Source organism: Portunus trituberculatus, chromosome 39 (assembly GCF_017591435.1).
Source record: "Portunus trituberculatus isolate SZX2019 chromosome 39, ASM1759143v1, whole genome shotgun sequence".
Lineage (NCBI taxonomy): Eukaryota > Metazoa > Arthropoda > Malacostraca > Decapoda > Portunidae > Portunus > Portunus trituberculatus.
Genome location: NC_059293.1, coordinates 10,198,504 through 10,211,003, shown reverse-complemented (window position 1 = coordinate 10,211,003; position 12,500 = coordinate 10,198,504). Strand labels below are relative to the sequence as shown.

General features: G+C 40.8%; 2 protein-coding genes across 5 annotated transcripts in view; one reads left to right on the top strand and one right to left on the bottom strand.

Moving 5' to 3' along the window:
• Positions 1-12,500, bottom strand: part of LOC123515713 (COMM domain-containing protein 4-like) — a 71,840-nt gene that overhangs the window by 32,031 nt on the left and 27,309 nt on the right. The gene's annotated exons all lie outside the window — the stretch shown is intronic.
• LOC123515710 overlaps positions 1,440-12,500 on the top strand; it is a 31,275-nt gene continuing 20,214 nt past the window's right edge. Inside the window, exon 1 of the mRNA XM_045274539.1 lies at positions 1,440-1,490. The gene's annotated coding sequence lies outside the window, so the exon portion shown is untranslated. The remainder of the gene's footprint in view (positions 1,491-12,500) is intronic.

Genomic DNA, 12,500 nt, shown 5'->3' with positions numbered 1-12,500 from the left:
CAAGAAAAGGTGCCCCACAGTACTTGGTAATTAAGGAAAAATGTGGCAAATAGCAGAGAAGCTTAAATAATCAATAAAAGATTCTGCAGAGTATTTAGTAATTAAAGAAAGATGTGGGAAATATCAGGGAGAGGGTCAAACTATCACTAGAATCATGAAAACGCCATTCGCATTCGTCACCGGCAAATTTGAATGAGGAGAAACAGAACGTGCCTTAGTTCTTAAACGTGCCAGTGAGAGAACCATGACATGTGTTTGCACGTGTCTGTTTTCGTACGGTACCTTGATCCGACTCATTAACTTTTTAGCGTGTTGATCAGAGAGAGAGAGAGAGAGAGAGAGAGAGAGAGAGAGAGAGAGAGAGAGAGAGAGAGAGAGAGAGAGAGAGAGAGAGAGAGAGAGAGAGAGAGAGAGAGAGAGAGAGAGAGAGAGAGAGAGAGAGATGTGTGTAGTCCTGTGTGTGTGTGTGTGTGTGTGTGTGTGTGTGTGTGTGTGTGTGTGTGTGTGTGTGTGTGTGTGTGTGTGTGTGTGTGTGTGTGTGTGTGTGTTGTGTGTGTGTGTGTGTGTGGATGACAACACCATCTATCATGAATGAAGTTCTGGAGTAATACGATCAAATTCGAGGCACATATCAGTACACACACACACACACACACACACACACACACACACACACACACACACACACACACACACACACACACACACACACACACACACACACACACACACACACACACACACACACACACACATTATGGGGACACGTGTGGGACGGCGGTCAGCACATATGCAAACAATCCCTGAGTGGGTGAGTGACGCTATTACCTTGGCGAGTGTGTGTAGAGGGGGAATAGGGCGCACAACACCCACGGGAAGCACAGGAGCGGCGTGGGTGGTGAGTGCGGTGAAGTCCCCGGGAACAGCGGCGCTGCCACGCCTGGCGGGCCGTGGCTCCGCCTCCTGTCGCTGATGGAGGGGCGGGGCCGCGCACAGACTGCCTCACTCTCAAGAGCCTCTGGCAGGTATCAAAAAACGCTGTGCTCTATTTTCGTAGGACACAAAAATGATCAGCCTGGTTCTCTAGAGTGTTTTCCCTGTTATTGATATATCTTGATAGTTTGTCATAAGAGCCACAAAATCCCCATTCCTTCAAGTAGAGTTTCTTGAAAGTAGTGGCGGTGTGGCGCTGGAGTGTTTTAGAATACCGTCCTTTCTCAGGTGGGCAGCCTCACACACACTCACCAAGGCACTTCAGGGCACATCGCCCCCGCAGGCACATCATGCACCCTCTTCAGGAGGACGGGGGCGCAGCGGGAACGCGCAGTCCCGAGATGGCCCCGCTGGTGAGTCCTGGGGCCTGCCAGACTGAATGGGGCGGGGCAGGGCGGGACGGTGGGTTCTATATATGAGTGGTGCAGGTGAGCCACTGCCCCGGTCCGGCGCTGACCACCGCCACGCACGCACCCTCGTCTGTCTCAGCCACCACGGTGAGTGCCGCCTGTGTGTGTGTGTGTGTGTGTGTGTGTGTGTGTGTGTGTGTGTGTGTGTGTGTGTGTGTGTGTGTGTGTGTGTGTGTGTGTGTGTGTACATAACTTATGAAATTACGAGAGAGAGAGAGATACAGAACCAGAGACAGACAGACACAAAGACGGAACAAAACTCAAACAAAAAGCAAAAACACCAGAAATAACACGAAATGATCCCATACTTTCTTTCACATAATTCCACAAGGAACAAGGAAGTGTTCGCTAACACAAAACACACCAAACACTCACATGAACTCCGCGCAACACCCTACCTACCACACCCTAACTCCTTAAAACTACACCAACACCCACCACCTGGTGTGTGCCTGGTCTCAGACCTATCCCAAGATCGGAAATAATGAGCTCTGAGCTCGTTCCGTAGGGTAACGTCTGGCTGTCTCGTCAGAGACTGCAGCAGATCAAACAGTGAAACCCTGCCGACTACTTTTCAATGACAGTTTAACAAGTAATCAACACAACCACTTGAAAAATAAAAAACAACACCAATGACAAGCTGACTGATTATTTCTGTGGTCTTTGAAACTTCTTAGTCTTTATGAGAAAACAAAACGATTTACTACTCAGAGTCTACAGTTCGTGACAACATCGTTCGTGACAAGATCGTAAGTGTGATTTGAGTCTCAGGCAGTTTCAAGAATTCTCGCCAATTTTTTCATATTCTTAAACACTTCCGCCACCGAACATCCGCTACATTCAAAAGGCTCTAGTTCAAATTACACGGATTTTCAAGAATGCTTGTTTTTTTTTTATGCAAGAGGGGAAAGCTGGCCAAGGGCAACAAAAATGATAAAAAAAAAAAGGCCCATTTAGTTGCCAGTTCCCTTGAAAGTTCGAGAGAGTCAACCAAAACAAAGAGATAGATGTCTTCAAACTTCTCTCTTAAATGAAGTCAAGTCATAGGAAACTGGAAATACAGAAGCAGACAGGGAGTTCTAGTGACAGATTAACACGATCTCAACATTGCTAAAAGAAGAATCACTCAAGAGAACAAGGCTAATGATCTCCGTGGCTTTTATAATTGGTCGTGGAGAGACAGCAAGGCGATTCTGAATACGGGCTATATACCACCGAAGCAACCATGCACAGACAAACAGGCGAGCGGATACGTGGACAGAAATCTAATATACGTGAGAACAACGAGAAAATACATATATTCATGATTCAAATACGTTTCTCTTATGTTTTTTATGGGATCTCTATAGATTTACTGAGAGAGAGAGAGAGAGAGAGAGAGAGAGAGAGAGAGAGAGAGAGAGAGAGAGAGAGAGAGAGAGAGAGAGAGAGAGAGAGAGAGAGAGAGTGCACACATCATGAAAAACTGTCTAAATGTATGAACTGGGACACCCAACCTAAAATAAAAATGAGAGAGAGAGAGAGAGAGAGAGAGAGAGAGAGAGAGAGAGAGAGAGAGAGAGAGAGAGAGAGAGAGAGAGAGAGAGAGAGAGAGAGAGAAACATTCCATTCAGTAAAAGCAGTAACAATATTCTATCCATGAATAAGAATGCCCGCGTTCACACATCAACATAATGCTCCTTTCTACATTTACCTTTCCTAAATGACACACGCACACACACACACACACACACACACACACACACACACACACACACACACACACACACACACATTAATTCTTTCTCTCTCTCACTCAATGTTTTCTTTGTACATTCCTTTATTTCTCATTCTCTTTCTCTTTCTCTCAGACAGACAGACAGACAGACATTATACTGATAAGCAATATGTACTCGGAAGACACTTAATGATAAATAGAATAAGATGAAAAAAAAAAGAATCCGTCCTCCATTTCAAAATATCAATAAAAAACACAGATTAAGAAGGAATTGATGAAAAACACTCTACTTTACGTCATCCACCTACATAAACCTCCTAACTATTCATCCATCTATTCTTTTTCTATCTGTCAGTGGATTATTTTGTGACCAGTTGTACAGAGACAGTCCCTTTCAATCGTGTGTGTGTGTGTGTGTGTGTGTGTAATTCACCTCGGTCGTCTGCTGGTCACCCAGCCAGTCTTCCCCATTACGGAGCGAGCTCAGAGTTCATAGACCGATTTTCGGGTAGGACTGAGACCACAACACATTCCACACACCGGGAAAGCGAGGCCACAACCCTTCGAGTTACATCCCGTACCTATTTACTGCTAGGTGAACAGGGGCTACACATCAAGAGGTTTGCCCATTTGCCTCGCCGCTTCCGGGACTCGAACCCGGACCCTCTCGATTGTGAGTCGAGCGTGCTAACTACTACACTACGCGGTGTGTGTGTGTGTAATTCACTGTTTGATCTGCTGCAGTCTCTGACGAGACAGCCAGACGTTACCCTACGGAACGAGCTCAGAGCTCATTATTTCCGATCTTCGGATAGGCCTGAGACCAGGCACACACCACACACCGGGACAACAAGGTCACAACTCCTCGATTTACATACCGTACCTACTCACTGCTAGGTGAACAGGGGCTACACGTGAAAGGAGACACACCCAAATATCTCCACCCGGCCGGGGAATCGAACCCCGGTCATCTGGCTTGTGAAGCCAGCGCTCTAACCACTGAGCTACCGGACCGTGTGTGTGTGTGTGTGTGTGTGTGTGTGTGTGTGTGTGTGTGTGTGTGTGTGTGTGGGTGTGGGTGTGGGTGTGTGGGTGTGGGTGTGTATGGTGTATAGATAGATCATTTTTTTTCCTGTTGATATTTCTGGTTTTTCGCTATGGTAAAATTCCCTATCACGCGGCGCACCTGTTGTCCCGGTCGCCTTTGTCCTGTCCAGGGTATGTGTCGGCTGATACACGCTGCAACATTTCCGCTTTTACACAGAGGAAAATAGGGCAGTTTTTTTCACCTCGATTTCGCAAAGAGTAGGCAAAAATGACGAGGACAGTTTGTTCTATGAAGGTGAGGGATATATGAATGTACACACGAACACTTCATGTTTATATAGAAAGTTTTGTACAGTTGGAAAGTGAAATTTTTGAACGCAAACAGCGACAGAACTCTAAATTGTGTTTGGTATCAGAAAATATTAATCAAGGAAACAACAACAACAAAAAAGATTGCTTATGAATTGATAAAGAAAACTCTACCATAAATGCACTAACTTGTCACTTATATCGAAAATAAGCACAAGCTCGAATACAAAAGTGAAGAAAACTTATGATAATGATGATGACGATAATAATGATACTACTACTGCAACAACGATTACTACTATTGTCACTACTACTACCACTACAACAACAACTACAACTATTACTACTACTACTACTACTACTACTACTACTACTACTACTACTACTACTACTACTACTACTACCACTAAACCAATACAAGTTGAACCTCCTAAATCCGGCAACTGTCAGACCTGAGGCTTGCCAGATCACGGAAAATTAAGGACTACAGGGGGTCTTTAAGTAAGCACCTTAAAGCACCCTGCATAGTCTTAGTCAGCCTGTATTATAACTGTAGCACTGTTCAATATGATATATGTAAGCTGTACAAGTAAATGTGCATGCATATACGGATACAGAAAATAACACATACACCGCGGCGTCATAGCGGTGTTCCGGCAAACTTACATTATTCCGGGAAACTTGAATCACTCCCGCAAATCAAAATTATGTCAGTTCATAGAATTTGACGGATTACGGAATTCTGGATAATAAACAAATAATAAAATAATAGCTTTGACACATTCTTCATCTACGTAAATAGTAGATAAAATAAATACATACAATAAGATGAAAGCGGATAATTTCAAAATATTAATACTTGTACTGACTAATGTATACCTGAAATAACATAACATAACAACGTAACATAGCATTCATCATATCTTCCCCTCACACATAAATAACAAAGCCCTCCCGAAACACAGCCTAGTGTAACATAGCATAGCCAATAACAATACAATAGCATAAGTTCTCCTTTATCTGATCTGCCCCTATCCAAGCCTAACCTAACCAAACCTGACTCAACCTAACCTAACTCAGAGAAACCAAATCTAGTAAAACCTAACGCGATCAAATCAAACCTGAGCAAATCTAACATAATTTAACTTAACTTACAAGTAAATTAACCTAACCTAACCTAACCTAACTTAATCCAGCACAGTCTTCGCTCTTCTATAGGTAACTTAAACTAACCTAACCTACCCTATCTCCTATCCAGTACAATCTTCCCCTTTTCTCTTCTAAACTTAACTAACCTATATCTTATCTAACCTAACTTGACAACCAAAACTAACCTGACCTACCTCTCGTCTAGAACTCCCAGTCTTCTCTTTCTAACTTAACCTAACCTAACCCTGACACAAATACCACAGCCTTCCCTCTCCAACACCTAAGCTTAGTAATAAAAGAAACCGTGAAATCTTTCCTTTACATAAACCACGAGGGAAAATTCTCAGGTTTACATTCTGGAAGCCATGAAGCGGATTGGAGACAATAGATTTCTAGAGAGAGAGAGAGAGAGAGAGAGAGAGAGAGAGAGAGAGAGAGAGAGAGAGAGAGAGAGAGAGAGAGAGAGAGAGAGAGAGAGAGAGAGAGAGAGAGAGAGAGAGAGAGAGAGAGAGAGAGAGAGAGAGAGAGAGAGATACACAAGAGAACAATATATCTAAGTCTCAGCGCTATAGATTTCAATTTTCACTTTAAAGTGTAGAAAAAAAAAAGAAAAGAATAAGTAGAGGAAGTCACACACACACACACACACACACACACACACACACACACACACACACACACGGTAGCTCAGTGGTTAGAGCGCTGGCTTCACAAGCCAGAGGACCGGGGTTCGATTCCCCGGCCGGGTGGAGATATTTGGGTGTGTCTCCTTTGACGTGTAGCCCCTGTTCACCTAGCAGTGAGTAGGTACGGGATGTAAATCGAGGAGTTGTGACCTTGTTGTCCCGGTGTGTGGTGTGTGCCTGGTCTCAGGCCTATCCGAAGATCGGAAATAATGAGCTCTGAGCTCGTTCCGTAGGGTAACGTCTGGCTGTCTCGTCAGAGACTGCAGCAGATCAAACAGTGAAACACACACACACACTCTTCATTCAAGTGTGATTACTACAACAACAGCAACAGCAGCGACGACGACAACAATAACAACAACAACAACAACAACAACTACTACTACTACTACTACTACTACTTCTACCACTACTACAACTACTTACTTCCCTAAAATCCATAGTAGTAGTAGTAGTAGTAGTAGTAGTAGTAGTAGTAGTAGTAGTAGTAGTAGTAGTAGTAGTAGTAGTAGTAGTAGTAGTAGTAGCAGTAGTTACGTAAAGGAAAATGAGAATGAATGAATGAATGAACGAATGGTGTGTGTGTGTGTGTGTGTGTGTGTGTGTGTGTGTGTGTGTGTGTGTGTGTGTGTGTGTGTGTGCCTGCGACCATGTGAGTGAGTGTGTACGTGTGTGTATGAGTCGAGAAGGAAACCAGTATTGAGTTTCGTTCACCTCTCTCCTTCCTTTGCTCACACCACCCACCCTCCTACCCTCCTCTCACACATCAACACTGCGAGATGGCTTTATAAGATCACACGAATGCCTTCCTCACCCTCTCTCCCCTTTCCTCTCTCTCTCTGACGGTCCTAAGAGGCACTCAGATGCTGCAGCCTCAGACCTATACCTGCCACGGGCTTACCCACCAGTGTCTTGCCGAGGGTTCTGTTTCTGCGAGGCGCCCTTACCCCACCAGTAGGTTGTTTTAAGACGATTGTAATTGGTCAGAATGGAAAAAGTATTGAAGTGGAGGATGAGAGAGAGAGAGAGAGAGAGAGAGAGAGAGAGAGAGAGAGAGAGAGAGAGAGAGAGAGAGAGAGAGAGAGAGAGAGAGAGAGAGAGAGAGAGAGAGAGAGAGAGAGAGAGAGAGAGAGTACAAATAAACGTAAAAAAAGTAAGGAATTCTATTGGCAGAATACAGAAATATGATTACAAAAGGTATGAACTTCACATAAACACGCAAACACACATACACACACACACACACACACACAAGGATCCGTAGAAGCATCAGTGACATCAGCAGTATCACCAGCAGCATCAGCAAGACAAAAAACTGTGACACAACGGGAGATTACACATTCCCGACGCAGTGTTTCCTACAGAGCCTCTCCTCCTTCCCATGATCTACCGGATTCACGACAAGATCACGCAGCGCCGCCCATGCTCTCAGATTCCCGTGCTATTTATACGCTGTGTCATGACGAAGCAAGTGATTCCAAGGTTGCCTTCCTCTCGGTTAATTTCAAATTATTCTACGGCAATTTATCGCGGTTTTTAATGATTTAAGGCAAGTTAATGGGTTTCTTTAATGTTCTGAGGCAAGTTAATGCGGATATTTTCATTGGTTTCTGAGATAAGCTAGCGCGGTGACTTTCAATGGATCCTGAAGCAAGTTGGCGCAGTTTTTTGATGTTCTAAGACAAGTTTGTGTAAATTTTTAGTGTTCTGAGAGGTCAGCACGTTTTTCTGATGTTGAGGTAAGTTAGCGAGAGTTTTTTGATGTTCTGAGGTAAGTTAGCGCGGTTTTCTTATGGATTCTGAGGCAAGTTAGCGCCGTTACTTTCAATGGTTTCTAAGGCAAGTTAACGTGATTACTTTCAATGGATTCTGAAGCAAGTTAGGGTGGAGTTTTTGATGTTCGGAGGCAGGTTAACGAGGTTTTTAATGTTCTGAGGAAAGTTAGCGTGGTTTTATAATATTTTAAGGCAAGTTAGTGTTTTTTTTATGTTCTAAGGCAATTTTATGCGATATTTGAGGTTCTGAGGCAAGTTATTGTGTTTTTAATGTTCTGAGGCAATTCAGCGCGGTTTTTTTTTAATCTACTGATACAAGATAGTCCGGTTTCTTTTTATGTTTAAAGTCAAGTTAACGCGGTTTTTTAATGTTCTGAGGCAAATTAGCGAGGTTCTATGATATTCTGAGGTAAGTTAGCGTCGTTTTTTTTTATGTTATGAGGCAAGTTAGTGTTTTTTGATGTTCTAAGGCAAGTCAGCATGTTTTTCTTTTCTTTTTTTATGTTCTGAGGCAAGTTATGGCGGGATTTTAATGTTTTGAGACAAGTTAGCGTTTTTTTTTATGTTCTGAAGCAAGTCAGCGTTTTTTTTTTATTATTAATGTTCTGAGGCAAATTAGCGCATTGTTTGATGTTCTGAGGCAAGTTAGAGCGTTTTTTTTTTAAATATTCTGAGGCAAATTAAAGCATTGTTTGATGTTCTGAGGCAAGTTAGCGCGGTTTTTTTTTTTTTATTCTGAGGCAAGTTAGTGCGGTTTTTTTTTTTTTATTCTGAGGCAAGTTAGCGCGATTTTTTTTTTAATGTTTTGAAGCAAGTTAGCGCCCTTACTTTCAATGGATTCTAAGGCAAGTTAGCGTGTTTGCCTTCACTGGAGTCTGAGGCAAGTTAGGATGTTTTTTAATGTTGTGAGGCAAGTTAGGATATTTTTTTTTTTATGTTCGCAGGCAAGTTAGCACGGTTTTATAATGTTCTGAGGCAAGTTAAAGCGTTTTCTAATGTCTTTAATGCTTTTTCATGTTTCCAGTGGTAGTTGAGAGAGGTTTACATGATACCCTATGTCATTAACGGGAATTACCTCATATTTCGGGCAGAATCTTATTTTCACACACACACACACACACACACACACACACACACACACACACACACACACACACACACACACACACACACAAATAAAAAGAAAATATATATAAATGAATAAATAAATAAATAAAAATAGATGAACAAATGAAGAGAATAAAATAGAAAATAAAAACAAATAAATAATAAATAAATAAAAACAAAATTAAATAAATAAATAAATAAAAACAAAATTAAATAAATAAATAAACATAGATAAAAGATAATAATGAAATAAAATAAATAAAGTTAAGAAATACACAAATAAACAGACAGGCAAACAAACATAGATAAATAGATAGATAACAACTAGATAGGTACACAGATAGACAAACATAAATAGATAGATAGATAGATACATATAGACGGACACACGGGCAAATATAGAGATAGACAGATGGATATAGATGGATAGATAGATAGCCAGACAGACAGGCAAACAAACATAGATAAATAGATAGATATATGAACAGACATACAGACAGACCAACATGCATAGATAGATAGACAGAGGAAACAGACTCACAGCAACAAATATGAAATGAACAGTTAAACAAATACATTATGAAATCAAGATCAAAGAAATAAATGATTACAAACGGGATGAAAAAAAAAAAAAAAAAAGCAAGCGGTAAAAATGATCATAAACTACAGAGATATTATGAAATTGAAGCGTAACAACATTTTTTCTGGTCGTATTTCCCACAAGTGCAAGTCAAAAGAGATGATTAATGTGCATTCTTTTCTTTCCATTCTTCGTAAAGCTCGCGTTGATAATCTTACCTTTTCCATTTTTTATCTATTCATTTTCTTGTCTGTCTATCTTTTTCACCTACCTACCTAGCTGTGTCTGTCTGTCTATTTATCTATCTATTTGTCTGCTTATAAGTCTGTCTATTTGCCTTCTTATCTATCCATCTATCTATTCATTCATCTTTCTACTTCATTGTTTGTCTCTCTGTCTGTTTATCGAGTTATCTATCTATCTGTCCGTCTCTCTGTCTATGTGCCTGTCTATATATCTATCTCTCTGTCTATCTTTGTTTATTTGTCTATCTATTCGTCTGCCTACTTCTGTTGCTATATCTGTCTGTCTGTCTATCTATCTATATATCTATCTGTCTATTCAGAATTACACACACACACACACACACACACACACACACACACACACACACTGGCACACTTTTTTCTACTCTAGTGCCACGAAGCCTCTAGTGCCATTTACTATTGATAAGTTCTGCATCTCTTGACGTATGGAGGGCAGCTGAACCAAGGCTAGAATTCTGACTGGGCAACACTCGTGCGTTAGTCTAGGATACTTAAAAACTCACAATATATTCAAGCAGGACTGTTACGATAATAGAAACTTTAATTAATCGTTTCTTCAATCAGGTTGTTGATTCATTACGTTTGTTGACTTTCCACTAATTTAATACTGAGACGCATTTTCACCATGAGTTTTGGGTGCGATTAGAGGATTTTATTTATAGTAGCAAGACTCTATGGCGGTCAGAAGGTTAATGGTCTAGATTCATCACTATTTAAATCCCCGCATGAGTTTCTGAAGCTGTATAAAGTCGCCTAATAGTAACCAGAATAAATATGAGGACGTGTCATGGTACTGAAGGCGTTAAAAGAAATATACGTCAATAAGAAAAGAAAGAAAAGCTAGAAAATCAAATGAATGACGACTGAAGGAGAAGAGAGGGGAAAAACAAATAAGAAAATGTAAAGAGTTTAAAGTAACCCACGTAGATCCATGAATAATAAACATCCATTACATTACGACAACATTTAGCTCCATAAGCTTCGGCAACAACGCTGTCTCTACCTGGAACGCTGTGTGTACTTTATAAATTACTCTGATACACGCAATAAATGACGTTTGTTTTCAGCAGCGATAAATTACGAACACAATAAACATGGCTTGCTCACACACACACACACACACACACGGCAGCACCAGCAACAGGTGTAAGCTGTTCACCACTTCTGTAGGTTAATTACTAAAAGCTAAATCTCATTGCTGGAAAAACAGTGATTCAGATAAATAAACACGAATATATCAGGAATTCATAGTTATAGAGTTGTTTAATGAGTAAATACAGTAATGTCGGAATTTTAATTGAAATGGCACTAACTCCTCACGCCTAAACTAATTCCTACCATTCTTTCACTTCTCTTCATCGATCAACACTCAAGCGAGTTCAGCTTATCAATTTTTTTTCTACTATGAATCTTCGGGGTAAGAAAAAAATAATCCATAGCTTTCAAATACATAAATTCATACATACATAACCATGAATACATCGAGATAGAGTGGCTATTGTTGATGTTTTCTTGTTCTTCCTTAGTGTTCTTTTGAAATGCATCTACGATAAATAAAAAGTCAATTTTCTTTAATTTCTCTTTTCACTTCACTTCAAGGAAAGGTAATTAAGTGGTAGGCGGTGAACACACACACACACACACACACACACACACACACACACACACACACACACACACACACACACACACACACACACATCAAAAGGTTCAGAGTCTCCCTTAGGGTTCGGTTGACTTGAAGCTTCACGTTGGCCCGAAGTTCAGTGTTGACTCGCCACTCGACTCCGCCACTTCACCAGCCACAATTAATCATACCTTTAATGGCCAACCAGCAAGGAGGAGGAGTGCCGGGACCGTCACTCCCAGCCAATCAACAAGCTAGGAAGACGCTTCCTTCCTCCTTCTTTTGCTCTCTTTCCTTGAGGAATAAATTTTTTTCCGATAATTTTGTTAATTAATTAATTATTTTACGTGCAAATTAAGGGCATTCCAAGAATATGTGAAGAATGCTTTATTTCTAAGGCCATTTTTAAAGGTATTTCTAAGGACATTTTAAGCATTTAAAGATTACTTTTTTTTTCTTTAGTATCGGGTGCTTTTCATTTACTGTCTGTTTTTTGAGGAGTAGAATTCCAAGTAATTCCTACGACTAACTCATTTACTGGTATTTTCAAGGCTATTTTCAGTTTCATGTACACATTTTGTTCGTTGCGTCAGTCTACTTCACTCACACGGTCATAAGAATCACATACTTTACTCGTCGTCGTCAACTAATACCCTTTAGGAGACAACTTGGAGTTCATATAACCTTCATTCTTAATCATCCAACAGTTTTCACTAAGGCTTTTTTCGAACATCACAAACTTAGGCGGGTTTTCATGGATATTTTTCTTATTGGTGGTATAAATTTCACGTTAAACTACCACTGGAGCTCTAAAACACCCTTCTACGAGAGAGA